The sequence below is a fragment of the Panthera pardus genome, unplaced genomic scaffold (genome assembly GCF_024362965.1).
Source record: "Panthera pardus isolate Hobbes unplaced genomic scaffold, ASM2436296v1 HiC_scaffold_2, whole genome shotgun sequence".
Taxonomy (NCBI): Eukaryota; Metazoa; Chordata; class Mammalia; order Carnivora; family Felidae; genus Panthera; species Panthera pardus.
Genome location: NW_026526765.1, coordinates 9571654 through 9585903, shown reverse-complemented (window position 1 = coordinate 9585903; position 14250 = coordinate 9571654).

Below are 14250 nucleotides of genomic sequence, written 5' to 3'. Positions count from 1 at the left end.
TCATAGAACCAGAGAATAGAATGGTGGTCGGCAGGAGCTGAGGGGTGGGGAAATGGGGAGATATTGGTCAAAGGACATAAACTTCCATTGATAAGATAAATATGCTCTGGGGTCTAATGTGGAGCACAAGGAGGACAATTAGTACTGTGTTTTTGAAATTTCTTGAGAGAGATCTTAAGTATTCTTACTGAACACACAAAGAAAGGTAACTATGTGATTTGGTGGATGGATTAACTTGATTGTAATAATCATTTCATAATATATACATATATTAAATCATCATGTTGTTCATCTTAAATAAATACAATTTTTATCTGTTAATATCTCAATAAACCTGGAATAAATAAATAAATAAGTAAGACAAAGAAAGTATTTCCGTGAGTATCATTAATTTTGAATTTTTAAAATAATGTTCAGTCTTACAAGGCTATTTATGAATTTATCAATAAAATCCACTAATATTCTATATTTTTTCTTATGTGTGAAGTATACACATTCTTAGTCGTTTTTTCTTTTAATGTTTATTTATTTTTGAGAAAGTGAGAGAGTGGAGAAGGGGCAGAGACAGAGGGAGACAGAGGATCTGAAGTGGGCTCAGTGCTGACAGTAGTCAGCCCAATGCAGGGCTTGAAATCAAGAACCATGAGATCATGATCTGAGCCAAAGTGATATTTTTATGTTAAGCGTATCTTTACATGTGATTTTGCTTAAATGCAGTGGAAAAATGGATGGCAGTGTTTGTCTCATGGAGATTCTGTCAGGATCCCATGAGGAATGTGCTTAGAACATTATAGGGTCAGGCATATAGCAAATGCGCACTGAGGTGGGCTCTCTCATTGCTATGGTACTGGTGTGTTTTCCAAAATGGCCACAAAAAGAATTGATTCTGTCCCACAGAGCTTCTTACAACGGGACAGTCACTCCTCCTACAGACAAGAGCCCAGAGCGGCCCGTTTCCTCTCGCTGAAACTTTTTCTGACTCCCCAGACCATCAGAGTCCAGCCCAAGATGCCACTTTCCTTCTGAGCCAACGTCATCCAAGAGCACACACGCCCTTTCTCACCCTCGCACATGTGCGCTCTCTCGCATTCTGTGCTCCTAGCCTTAGAGAAGCAGCTGCCATCTTGTGAGGAAACCCAATCCACCTAGAGTGACCACGTGGAGATGTCCCAGCTGTCTGTGCCAGCTAAGGTTTCGGCCAACAGCCCCCATCAAACCTGAGTGAATAAGCCTCAAATCATCCCAGCCATAGGTAGGCTTTACTTCTTCCATCTGAGACTTCATACCTGGGGCAGAGATGAGCGGTCCCCCTGAGTCCCATTCGCTTTTTCACCTGCAGAAACTGTCACAGATCAGTAAGGATTGCTGTTGTTTTAAGCCACAAGGTATTGTGAAAAGCCGCTGTACAGAAAAAGAGAACGAATACAACTTATTTTCTAAAGCAATGGAATTTCTAAAATGGACAATTCCCCATCCCACCAACACCACTGTCACTTAATGAAAGTTGACTGACTTGAATTAGAGCAATTTTCATTTCACAAGCATAGGTTAGAGTGTACTCCATACACTGTGACCAGATAAAACTTTTGCTCTAACAGCGGGTCCCAAAAGGGGGAGTAAACAAGGCACAATCTAATAAGATAATTAAAGTCATAATATAAACATCTTGCATTTTTTTGTCAAATGTCTGTGAAAACACATGCTATAAAACTAATGCTATTATTTCTATTCAAATTATAATTGGTGGAAAAAGTATTCTTTTTCTTATATTGTTCTATTTCTTCTATTTTGGTAGGGTGGGGGTCACCCTCCCTGAGCCTTGGCCAGCACCACTGTACCAGCTTGAGATCACATATACCATAGTGTCACCATGGGAGCCACCTGGTAGCAGAGGAGGTGCAGAAATAGGGCCATTTCCATGGAACTGACCCACAGGTGACTGGGAAGGTGGAGTGTTGGAATGGGTTGGTGGAGGCACAACCGGAGTGCCAGCTCTGCGGTGAAGTGTCCAAAGGATGGCTGCTGTTTTCCCAGGACACGGTCTTGACTTTGAGCCAAAGGCTTGTGTTTATTGCTGCTTCCCTGGGAAGAAAAATACATGGGTCAGGAATCATGGAGAAAAACATGGTAGTCTCCGCTTACAAACTGTGCTTTCTCTCTCTGTAATGCTGGGCTCTTCAGGTTTAGAAGCCCTGGTGCCATAGAGGGAACACGTCCGCCAGAAACCACAGCCAGCTGTCAATGTCTCCAGGCTGTTCCGGGAGGAAGGGAAATGACTTAGTTTCCTCACTTTGCCATAACACGCTACTGAATATCTGGTGGCTTTAAAACAGCAGAAATGTCGCTTCTCAAATTCTGGAATCTAGAAGTGTGTGTGATCGAGGTGTCAGTAGGGCCTTGCTTCCTCTGAAGGCTCTAGGGAAGAATTTCTCCTTGCCTCTTCCGGCTTCTGATGGCTCTGTGCAATCCTCAGCTCGCAGCTGCATCTGGCTGACTTCTGCCTCCATCTTCCCGTGGCCTTCTTCCTTGTGCGTGGCTGGGTGTCCTTGCCTCTTACAAGGGCAACTGCCATTAGATGTAGGGCCCACCCTGACCGGGTCTGACTTCACCTTAAGTTCATTGCTTACGCTTAGAAAGACTCTATTTCCAGGTAAAGTCACATTCTGAGCTTCTAGACAGATGTGAAGACTTGGGGAACATTATCCACCCACTACAAGAAGTCACTATCTTGGCTGGGGCCACTGACTTTGATCATTAAAAGGGTTAGGGGACGTGTGACACAAAGAAACTAGGAGGAATATACAAAACGTTAGGAAATCTCTAAATATGTAAGCTGTAGTTTTATGTAGTCTTATCTTTTATGTTGTTAGTATTGATATTTTCTTGACTATATTTACCTCAAATTATTCTACTAAGATACAATTTGCATTCAGTAAAATTAATTTTGGGGCTACAGACCTATGAGTTTTCACGAAGTCACTGGAAAAATTTCTAAGCTCAAAGGAAAATCTGACTTCCAGGATTATACAGGAGCACAACTCTGTCCTAAATCATCTCGGTAACCCATATGGTGTTTACTTTGGCGGCACATAATATTTCAAGGCAGGAGGCTCATATTTCATATTGGTGAAGACTGCAAAAGCCATTTTCCAAATTACAGAGAATTGGTGTTAAAAACTGCATCCACACACGGGGTCAGGCTTCCAGATAATACTGTCTCCACGATAAGGGATAGCATCACAAGTTCTCCTCCTACGTTAGCAGAACGATGAGTTTCGATGTCATAAATACACTCCCCTTTGCTCTCCAACGGAAACTTTGTCAACAAGTTGCCTGACCCCAATATCTTCAAAATAATGTGCTTATGCTCTGGTACTGGTCATGTTAGTGATGTGCCCACAGCCTTCAGTGTAGCCTTGAAACAAAACCCCTTGCGATGTAAAGGACTGGAAGCGATTCACCTACAAGTTAGTCTTACAGGAAGTTAGTCTTTCAAGCAGACACTCTGCTTAGCCACAGTCTAAACACATTTCTTCCCTCTATGATTATTCACACGTGTAAAGAGTGAAGTTTCTTTAAAACAGTTTTGTAGAAAAAAAAAGTTTGAGGATCTAACCCCGATCCTAACCATAACCCTAAATGCTACTAGAGAATACGTTGGCTTTTTTTTTTCTCTTCAACTCTGAAAATCCAGAGTTTTAGTTTTCAAGCCCAAGAGAGAAATGAAACAAAACAATACCAAAAAAAAGTCATGTTTCAAAGTCCTGCTCGCCATGAAGTGGAAAATCTACCCCTTACGTGCCTAATTGCCATGAGTATTGTACCCTCACTCCCAACAATGCCCGCATTCCTTATTACTCTCACTCGACAAGTAAAGGTAGGGAGTCTATTATGGTATTCAATTTCCAGGAACATGGAAACATATTGCTAAGAATCTCAAATGTATATATTTAAAAATTAGTTGGCATTTTTAATTTGTTAAGATGCAGGATTTTCCTGAAGACATCAAGAAACACTTGGCCAAAAAAAAAAAAAAAAGAAAAAGAAAACTAGAACTTTGTCCTGGATCCTAAAGAAATGGAAGAATTGACCCAGACAACCAAATCAGGGGGAGGAAATGGCATCGAGGAAGGGCATTCTCTACAAAGAGAAATGATGACATGGAAAATTGTGACCCCGTAATGCAAAATCTGATAGGAAAATCTTTATACAGAACATCATATTTGATGGCAAACATTTAGAAGCATTGAAATCCAGTGCAATGAGATTTAAAAAGATGTACACAAATTCAAAAGGGAAGACATCAAACTGTGATTATTTGTTAACAATACAATTGTCTACTTAGAAAGTCCAAAGGAATGATCCACAACCAACTATTAGCGCTAATTAGAGAATTTAGTCAGGTTGCTGTTTCATGCTGTTACTGTGTGATCCGTGGCTGTTGGTAATGTTCCCTTTTCTAATTTGGATCCTCCCTCTGTTCACTATCTTCCCTCCTCACCACATAACCTGATCGCTAAGAGCTCAATTTTCCCCTATAGAGTTCTATTTGGATATCACCATTACTCTAAGTTTCTGTACATCATGTAGCCATTTGTGTGATTTACGAATCCATTTTTCTCTTACATAGAAGTGAAATTACGATACCCCAAATTATAAAGATATGCACATTATTACTTGACTTTCCCCAAAGTTTTACCTTGTCTCTTGTGCCAAATAGCATTTGTTAATGGGGTTTTCACTAGGGACCATTGCTCTGCAAATTCTGCATTTCTCTGCAAATGGAGAAGGAAACACATGGAGTCAAGATTCAGCTTGACAGAACTGAAGCAGGTATCCACTCCCCATGGGGCAATGCTGTCTCACTCCCCACAGAATCTGTTCTGATCACATGGGTTTACCGGAATGTTTCAGCTGGGCAAATAACAGAATGGGCTTTAAAGTAATCCATATGGGGAGCCTTCTTACATCAAACACCACGTGCAGTCTCCAGCATCCAGAGATGTCCTACCTGGTTTCAGGGCTTCCAAACTGCTGTTCATGAGATTCAGAATCCTTTCTTTTTTTAGGGTTTAGTGACCAATGCCAGACAGAACATAATTAGATCTCTGTATGATATAATCTCATCTCTACTGTATTAGTTTACTAGGGATGCCACCACCAAGTTTTGCAGACTGGGTGACTTAAACAACAGAAATGCATTTTTTTAAATTTTATTTTAGAGAGACAGAGATTGAGCAGGGGAAAGAGACAGAGAGAGAGCAAGAAAATCTTAAGCAGGCTCCACACTCAGCACAGAGCTCAATACAGAGCTTAATCTCATGACCCTGGGATCATGACCAAAATCAAGTCAGACACTCAACCGAGTCATCCAGATGCCGCAAGAAATGTATTTTCTCACAGTTCTGGAGGCTGGAAGTCTGAGATCAAGATGTTGGCAGGGATGTATTCTTCTGAGACCTCTCTCTCTCTGACTTTTAGATGGTCATCTTCTCCCTATATCTTCACATGGTCTTCCCTTTTCATATGTCTGTGTTCTAATCTCCTCTACTTTTTTTATGTTTGTTCATTTTTGAGAGACAGAGAGAGAGAATCCTCGACATGGGAAGAGAAAGAGAGAGAAGAAGACACAGAATCTGAAACTGTCAGCACAGAGCCCGATGTGGAGCTCAAACTCACAAACTGCGAGCTCATGGCCTGAGCTGAAGTTGGACCCTTAACCTACTGAGCCGCCAAGGTGCCCCTAAACTCCTCTTCTTATAAAGACAGCAGTCGTATTGAATTGGGGCCCATTTTAATGACCTCATTTTAACTTTAATTACCTCTTTAAAGATCCTATGTCCAAATATATTCATGTTCTGGGGTGCTGGGTTTAGGACTTCAACATATGAGTTTGCAGGGTTGGGGGATGCAGCACAATTCAGTCCATAACATACATGAAGCAAACATCCCCCAAGAGTCTTGTATTGTACATGAACTTGTCATAGACTCTCTTATATATTTTGTATACTTCATTTTCTAATCTGCTGGATGTTTCCAGGTGTGTTTCGCTCATGATCTCCTGAACAGAATGAACAGTGATTACTTAATCTGACTAATCCCAAACTGTTCCCAAGGTACAATTAATATATCATACATATTTTGCATTGAATATGGTCCTCAAGGTCCCCTCATCAGTGTCCATCCTGATTCGTTAATTTGAATTCGTCTTCAAGTTTCGAAGTTTGATCTCTCCGAGGCATTTTAATTCTGACGAACCGCCATATGAATCTATTATGTTTTTATATCTATGTTTATTTACCCTGACAAGAAATGAAAGGGATGAAATGAAAGCTGCCTCAGTGCTGGTTTCCCATGCCCACAGGGCGAGGCAATGCTGGTGGGTCTCACTTGCACACGCAGGAACGTCAAAGTTAGGAAACTCAGAACATGTATCTAGTGGCTATCCTACCTCATCCCTCCAGAAAGAGAGGCAGAGACTTCGACTTTAGAATGCCAACAATCTCTAGGGAGAGGAGGAGAAAGTCTCTAAGTTGGAATGTAAGCAAATGGTTCTAGGACGATACAGAATCTCTAACTTGTAAGTCTTGTTTTCCATCAACCATCCTTTAAGCCAGGTTGCCCATAACGTTTGTTCAGAAAGCCCCGATTGCATGGAAACGTGGAAAGCTTCTTGGAGAATTGTTTCCCAGTGGTAATGCCTCCCTGTGTCACCATCAGCCACAGACAGCAATTGGAAATACCAAAAGGTCCTGAAGGAGCACACCTTAATGAACCCATAGCATGATTCCAGCACCCTTGCTGCCATTTCTACTTTCCCCCATGATTTATTAAGTACAGTTTACGTTGTTTCCCCACAGAAGAAAGAATTTTAAGCTCTAATCTACCGCTACAACACAAGGAGTAGAGGAAATATGGCCTCTGTCATAGTTGGTTTGGGCTAGTATAACAAATTATCATAGTGTGGAGACCTTAAAAATAAACATTTATTTTTCACACTTCTTTAGGCTAGAATTCCAGGATCAAGGTGCCAGTATGGTTCTGTTCCCAGGGAGTGTCCTCTTCCTGGTTTATAGATGACTATCTTCTCACTCTGTCCTCTCATGGCAAAAAGAGAGCCAGCTAGCACACTGGCCTCTTCTTTTAAGGAGACTAATCCCATTCAGGATGGTGAAATCTGAAACTTGTCCCCAGGCGTGGAAGGCAGGGAAAAGCCAAAGAAAAAGGCAGACCACTCAGATTGGTGGGTAGCAGATTTAACAAACAAGGGAACTTCCCTGCAGTGCCTGTCTCGTGGGCTCCAAGACAAGTAGATCTCCATATCTGCCCACCAGAATCTTAGAGGGTTATAAAGAGGTCTTAGCTGTGTGCAGTTATGTATTCAGTCCATATGGTCACAACGACATGCTCGCCCCAGGCTGCATCCTTGAAAGAGCTCCTAGTGTGGGGACAGTGGGCAGAGCTTACATTCCAAGACAGGGGAGAAGATGAAGAACCTCTGATTGCCTACGTCCAGCTCACGCGTCAAACAGTGGCCACATCCTGTCAATAACCTCTCCTTTTCCATGACCTAAATGCTGTTCCATATATCACCCTTGGCTACCACAGTGGCTTTCTGGCCATTGCTTATATTTTCTACAAACCCTCTTCCTTAATGCTTTACCATTGCTATGCCTCATGCTTCTAGACAGATATACATATCCTGGTACTCAGTATATGTACTTTTTCTCTGACTGTACTTAAATCTGTATTCAATGTTACCTACTAAGAAAAGTGTCTCCTGAATACTATAACAAAAGCAGTACAATTTTCATCTTTAGCTCCGTTTCTTTCTCTATTTTTCTTCAGAGAACTTACCCCTTGCTAACTGGTGATATCATAAGAGAAAATGAATTTGTGTTAACTGTCTCTCTCCCTCCAAAATATCAGTTCAACAAGGGAACTAACATTGTCATATCCTCAGTTTCTAGAACATGGCCTGTCACTGAACCAGCGTTTAGTAACTATCTGATGAGATGGTGAATGAATGAATGAATGAATGAATGAATTAGTGGTCCAAGGAAGTGAAATTGGAAAGTGATGGCTGAGAGACGGCTAAGCCCCTGAGTATCATTACAAGCAGTCGGTAGATGGCAACCAACATGAATAAACCCAGCATTAGTAGAAGAGAGTCCTATTTAGAAATACAGAGGTGAACACAGTAAAAATAGATGAAGGAACTACTGTTCAGTATATTAGGCAAATTGAATCAAAACTTAAAATCTAGTCCAAAAAAATTTATTTTTATTTTTTAAAGTTTACTTATTTATTTTGAGAGAGAGAGAGAGAGAGAGAGAGAGAGAGAGAAAGCATGAGCAGGGGAGGGGCAGAGAGAGAGGAAAGAATGAGAATCCCCAACCAGGCTCTGCACTGCCAGCACGGAGCCAACGGAAGGCTCGAACTCACCAACTGTGAGATCGTGGCCTGAACTGAAATCGGATACTTCACCGACTGAGCCACCCAGCTGCACCTAGCCTGAAAAACTTTTTAATAAATTAGGGAAATTAAAATTCTGACAAAATTTTATCCAGAAATAAGCTTCAAAGTACAAAGCATATTAATGACCTATTGTCACATTTTGCTGAAAGCTCTAAAAGATTTTAGCTTTAAATAGAGTGGACTGAATTAAATAATCACAATTTGGTCGAATACTCCTATTTTAGAACAATAGCTACTGTAGATTTATCTGCTAGAGTTGAAATTTAAGTTTTTTTCAAGACTTTAGTATACTGATAGTTAAACAATGCTTATAAATAAAAGTAATTTATGTGCAATGAAGAAGAATACATCAATTGAAAAGAGTGAGAATTACAAAATTTAATAGATGAATATCAGCCTGGAAGTTCTCTTTTTTAAAAAAAAATTAATGTTTTTATTTATTTTTGAGACAGAGAGAGACAGAGCATGAGCAGGGGAGGGGCAGAGAGATAGGGAAACGCAGAATCCGAAGCAGGATCCAGGCTCTGAGCTGTCAGCACAGAGCCCGACCTGGGGTTTGAACTCAAGGAGTGTGAGATCATGACCTGAACCAAAGTTGGATGCTCAACCGACTGAGCCACCCAGGCGCCCCTAGCCTGAAAGTTCTCTTAAAAGTTGATACAAATTGGGGCATCTGGGTGGCTCAGTTGGTTAGGCGACCGACCGACTTTGGCTCAGGTCATGATCTCACAGTTGGTGAATTTGAGCCCCACGTGGGGCTCTGTGATGACAGCTCAGAGCCTGGAGCCTGCTTCAGATTCTGTGTCTCCCCCTCTCTCGGCCCCCTCCCCTGTTCACACTCCGTGTCTCTGCCTCTCAATAATAAATAAACGTTAAAAAAATTTAAGAAAAGTTGATACAAATTAATGAACTTTGATAATAGTATTAAAATTAATTTAAAAATAATGACATTGGAGGGTTTAATTGTGTTAGGCTGAAAATTCCAGAGGAGTACACAGAATTATGAGAAGGTAGCAATTAAGGAGAAGCAAAGTCATTCAAAGAGGACTTCAATTTTTGGTGGCTGCTGGGGACAGCAGTGCTGAGAATCACATCCAAGATGACTCTATGGGGGCGGGGGGAGGGCGCCTGGGTGGCTCAGTCCTTTGAGTGCCCCACTCTTCATTTAGAGATGAGTCAGGTCATGATTTCACGGTTTGTGAGTTCGAGCCCCACCTCGTGCTTGGGATTCTCTCTCTCCTCTCTCTGCCCCTTCCCTACCCACCTCTCAAAATAAATAAATAAACTTGAAAAAAAACCCAGATGACTCGACATAGGGTTCCGGGTGGTATCAGATGTCTGATGGACCCAGCAGACTGTAATCGGTGCTTAATTTTCATGTCCGGTGATGCTAGAATAAAGCTGGCTCTCCCGGAAGGTGGGGCATTAGATTAGCTGGAGTTACCGACACTCATCTCTGAATAGGACCAGCGACAGCTTCCAATAGTTAGGAAAGCCAATCTTCCCTTGAAGACACTGGAAAGAAATTTCACTATACAGATCAGATGAGATAGGAAGCAATTGGCTCAGTGAACACTTATATTCCAAGGATGAGGTGCAGCCCGTGCGGCCTGGTACAGGGGTCACTGTGCAAAATCCGTGGCCTCCCAAGCAAGAAACTTGTTCATGCCGTTGTTCTAACCGAAGGAAAGGACCCCGTGTTTCTCTTCATTTCATTAACTTTTGAACACTGTGTTCATCATCCAAAGTATGTTTTGAGACTTCATGCTTTATCTTTCAGGTCTTTGATTTTCTTTTCTTGCGTGTCCAACCTGTTCTTATGCTTTCTGTGTCTTCACTTACATTTATCAGCTTCAGGTAGGAAACAAGCCAAGGCCACTTTCACATCTCTGAGTGGCCTCTTTCCAGGTTGACATCTATGAGCTAAACAACCCCACAAATCCATTTCACAGCAAAATCATCCTGCTCAGGATTGTTCATACTTTTTTGTCTGGAAGTGTTTTGCAAAACACTGTATTGCATGTCCTGTAAAAATAAAGGTAGAAAAGTCCTAAGGAAGCTTTCTGATCTCTACAAGTGCAGGGACTCTGTTAGGAAAGGAGATATGTATCTTCATTTCGCGTGTGTGTGCATAATGTGAAAGTGGAGGCACTCAAGTAACCTATATGGAGAAGCTGTTGCTTGCATATGGCTAAAAGGCCAGAGGTCAGGGTCATTCAGTGCCGGGCAAGAGGTCCTGCAACGATACCTGAAACTATCACGGTATCTTAATGCGTTAACATTTATGTTATTGCTCTGAGTTCTCGAAAAAAAGTCTGTGTTTCCCAGGCTTTGCTTAATAAAAAGAAAATACGTCTTTCAAACATTTCACATAACATACACAAGGGTTGGAATCTTTTTCAAAATCCTGACGTATTTTGCAAACTAACCACTAAAAATGTTACGATAATAGGTAGTGCATTAGCATTTCTGCATCCTGACCTACACTGAATATAGTAAGTGAAGAAGACTTAGCAAATTTGATAGAGGAATATTGGCCCTGCAAAGCTGTTTTGTTATGTATATCATTATAAAATTAATTTCTCTGGTTATATTTTTCATATTTTAGGTATTTTACATATTTATATATAGGTATTATAGATATTCCATAACCACATGCATAATCAATAATTTTAAGATTAAATCAATGCATACCTTACAAAGAATGAAGTAACCAACATCCATCTACCCACCAACCAGTTTAGGAATTGAGATCTGAGAAAAGGCCAGGGAAGCTTGATTGGTAAACCTGTATGTCCCCACCCGGGACACTTCTACTCCTGGTGGTGCCTACTGACTTTCTAGGGTACCATTCAGTTTAAGGACATCACTTTTCCTATGATCAATTTCCATATATGCCTTTTCCCTAAAATTTATATCCCCCATAAAATGACTGTGATATATGAGGAGACTTGCCTTCTCTACCCCCTTTTCCAAATTTCCCATTTTGTCATCCTTACAAGAAAAGGCATAACACGCATTCAATTCTAGTATTTTGATCATTATGAAGTGTTCCCCTTCGTCTCAGTAAATTCTCTTTGTCTTGAAGTTTCTCCTTACCTGATATTAATATAGACGCTCCAGTGTTCTTTTACTTACCTTTGGCATGATAGATCTTGTTTCCTTTAATTTCAATATATTTGTGTTACTAGAGGCTAAATACTTAATTTTTTTTATTATATTCTGAGAATTTCAGATACTATCTTAAGGAGGCACTGAGTTACAATATTTCTCCTCAAAAAGAATTGAGTTTTAGGCTGGCAGACAGTAAAGTATCAGAGGAATACATTGATCTGTCAGGCCTTGTTTTAGGCTTTCTTTAAAGAGAGTTATTACAGTTTTTTGTTTTGTCCCCCCCCCCCCCCCACTCCCCCATATTTCTAGGTTCATAGCCGTCAACCTAAAGTGTGGTTAGTTTTACTTTTTGTATTAGTTTGCTAGGATCACCACACAAAATCTCACAGACGGGGTGGCTTAAAAAAACAGAAATTTATTTCCCCATAGTTCTGGAAGCTGGAAGTCCGAGATCAAGGTGTCAGAAGGGCAGGTTTCTCTGAGGTCTCACTCCTCAATTTGCCAATGGCTGTCTTCTCACTATTTCCTCACATGACCTTTTCTCTGTGTGCTCACGTCCCTACTGACTCTTTCTCTTCCTGTAAGGACACAAGTCCTATTGGATTAGGGCCCCATCCCTATGGCCTCATTTAATCTTAGTTATTTCTTTAAAAGCTCTGTCCTTAGATACTACTTCGCAATGAGAAAGAATGAAATCATGCCATTTGCAGCAACGTGGATGGAGCTGGAAGGTATTATGCTGAGTGAAATAAGTCAGTCAGAGAAAGACAGATACCATGTTTTCACTTATATGTGGAATTTGAGAAACTTAACAGAAGACCATGGGGGAAGTGTAGGAGGAAAAATAGTTTTTAAACAGAGAAAGAGCCAAACCACAAGAGATTCTTAAATACAGAGAACAAACTGAAGGGGCATGGGGGATGGTGGGGGAGAGGGGAAAATGGGTGATGGGCATTGAGGAGGGCACTAGTTGGGATGAGCACTGAGTGTTGTATGTAAGCGATGAATCATGGGAATCTACACCTGAAACCAAGAGCACCCTGTATATGCTGTATGTTAAGTAACTTGACAATAAATTGTATTAAAAAAATAAAAATAAATAAGATTGAAAAAAAAGAAAGAAAAACTTACACTAATGTAAGTTATATCTCAATTAAAAATTTTATAAAACAAGAACAAAAATAAAGGCTCTATCTTTATTTTTTTTAATGTTTATTTATTTATTTTGAGAGAGAGAGAGAGAGAGAGAGAGAGAGAGAGAGAATCCCAAGCAGGTTCTGCACTATCAGAGGAGAGCCCAACTCAGGGCTCTGTTTGTCAAACTGTGAGATCGTGAGCAAAGCAGAGATCAAGAGTTGGATTCTTAACAGACTGAGCCACCCAGGTGCCCTGTAAAGGCTCTTTAACTATAGTCACCCTGAGGGTTAATTTCAACATATGAATTTGGATGCAACACAATTCAGCCTACACAGTCTTGTTAGATGGCCTTTCTGATAACTCAACTCAATCTTTGACTTGTTCATAAAGATTCTCCACCCTGATTGATCCTGGCCACCAAACTTTCCAGAGCATTAAGCATGTTCCAGAATTGCTCAGCTCCCTGCCTCCAAGCAGCTGTTGTCTGCCTAGTTTCTTGGCATCTTGGTGGAGACTCAGGAGGATCTCTCTGGATTTCCCTCTCCCTGGCTCCTTCTTCTCCAGTACTTTCTCTCCTAAATCCCGACCACCCTAGTAAGAAACAAACTTTAATCTCTTCCTTCTCTATCTAGTGTAATTGCTTCTCTTTCTTTCATCCTATATAAATGCACCACATCCCAGAAAATGTTCCCAGGGAAAAAGCCTACATAAAAGTAGATACCCTTTATATGCCTCCTCTCTCTCACGGATAGTGGCCTTACATTAGCTGCTGTCCAATGGCTGCAACTTGTTGTGTTTCATATATTTTGTACATGGCATCATAGATTTTATACATATTTTAAAAGCTAGTTTAGTTGCATGGCACAGGTTTTGGTATATATGTTGTTTACCATTTATGTGAAAATAATTCAACCCTCTTGAGTAGATTTATTTTGAAATAGCATTGATTAAGTTCCTAACAGGATGAACTTTCTATTTGCTATTTTTTTTTTTTTAGTTATTGATTTCTGTTTTAATTCCACTGTCGTCTGAGAATATACTCTGAAGTGCTCAAATCATTTCAAACTTGCTATGGCTTGCTTTCTAACCCAGCATATGGTTGGTTTTGTCAAGTGTTACCTGCGCACTCAATATTTTGTGTATAATGGGTTACATGGAACTTACTACTAAAATTAATTTCATTTATATTTTTAAATTCTATAATTCCCAGTGGATTCTTTCCGTTAGATTCTAATTCTCAGGTGAATTTCTCCATCCTCTCTAGTCTTTTTTTTTTCTATCTCTTCCTACATCCTTATACTCTTTTGAACATATTATTATTACTTTGAATATGTTCAATATATGCTAATTCCCATATCTGGATTCCCTGTGGGTCTATTTCTATTATATATTTGTTGGTTGGCTATTGGTCATTTGGTCCTATCCCTGCATAACGACTTCTGTGTTGGAACCCGCACATTAAAGCATTGAGGAAGTTTTCCTGAAAGGGTTCACTTTTTCCTGGTAGGTACCTAGACGTTC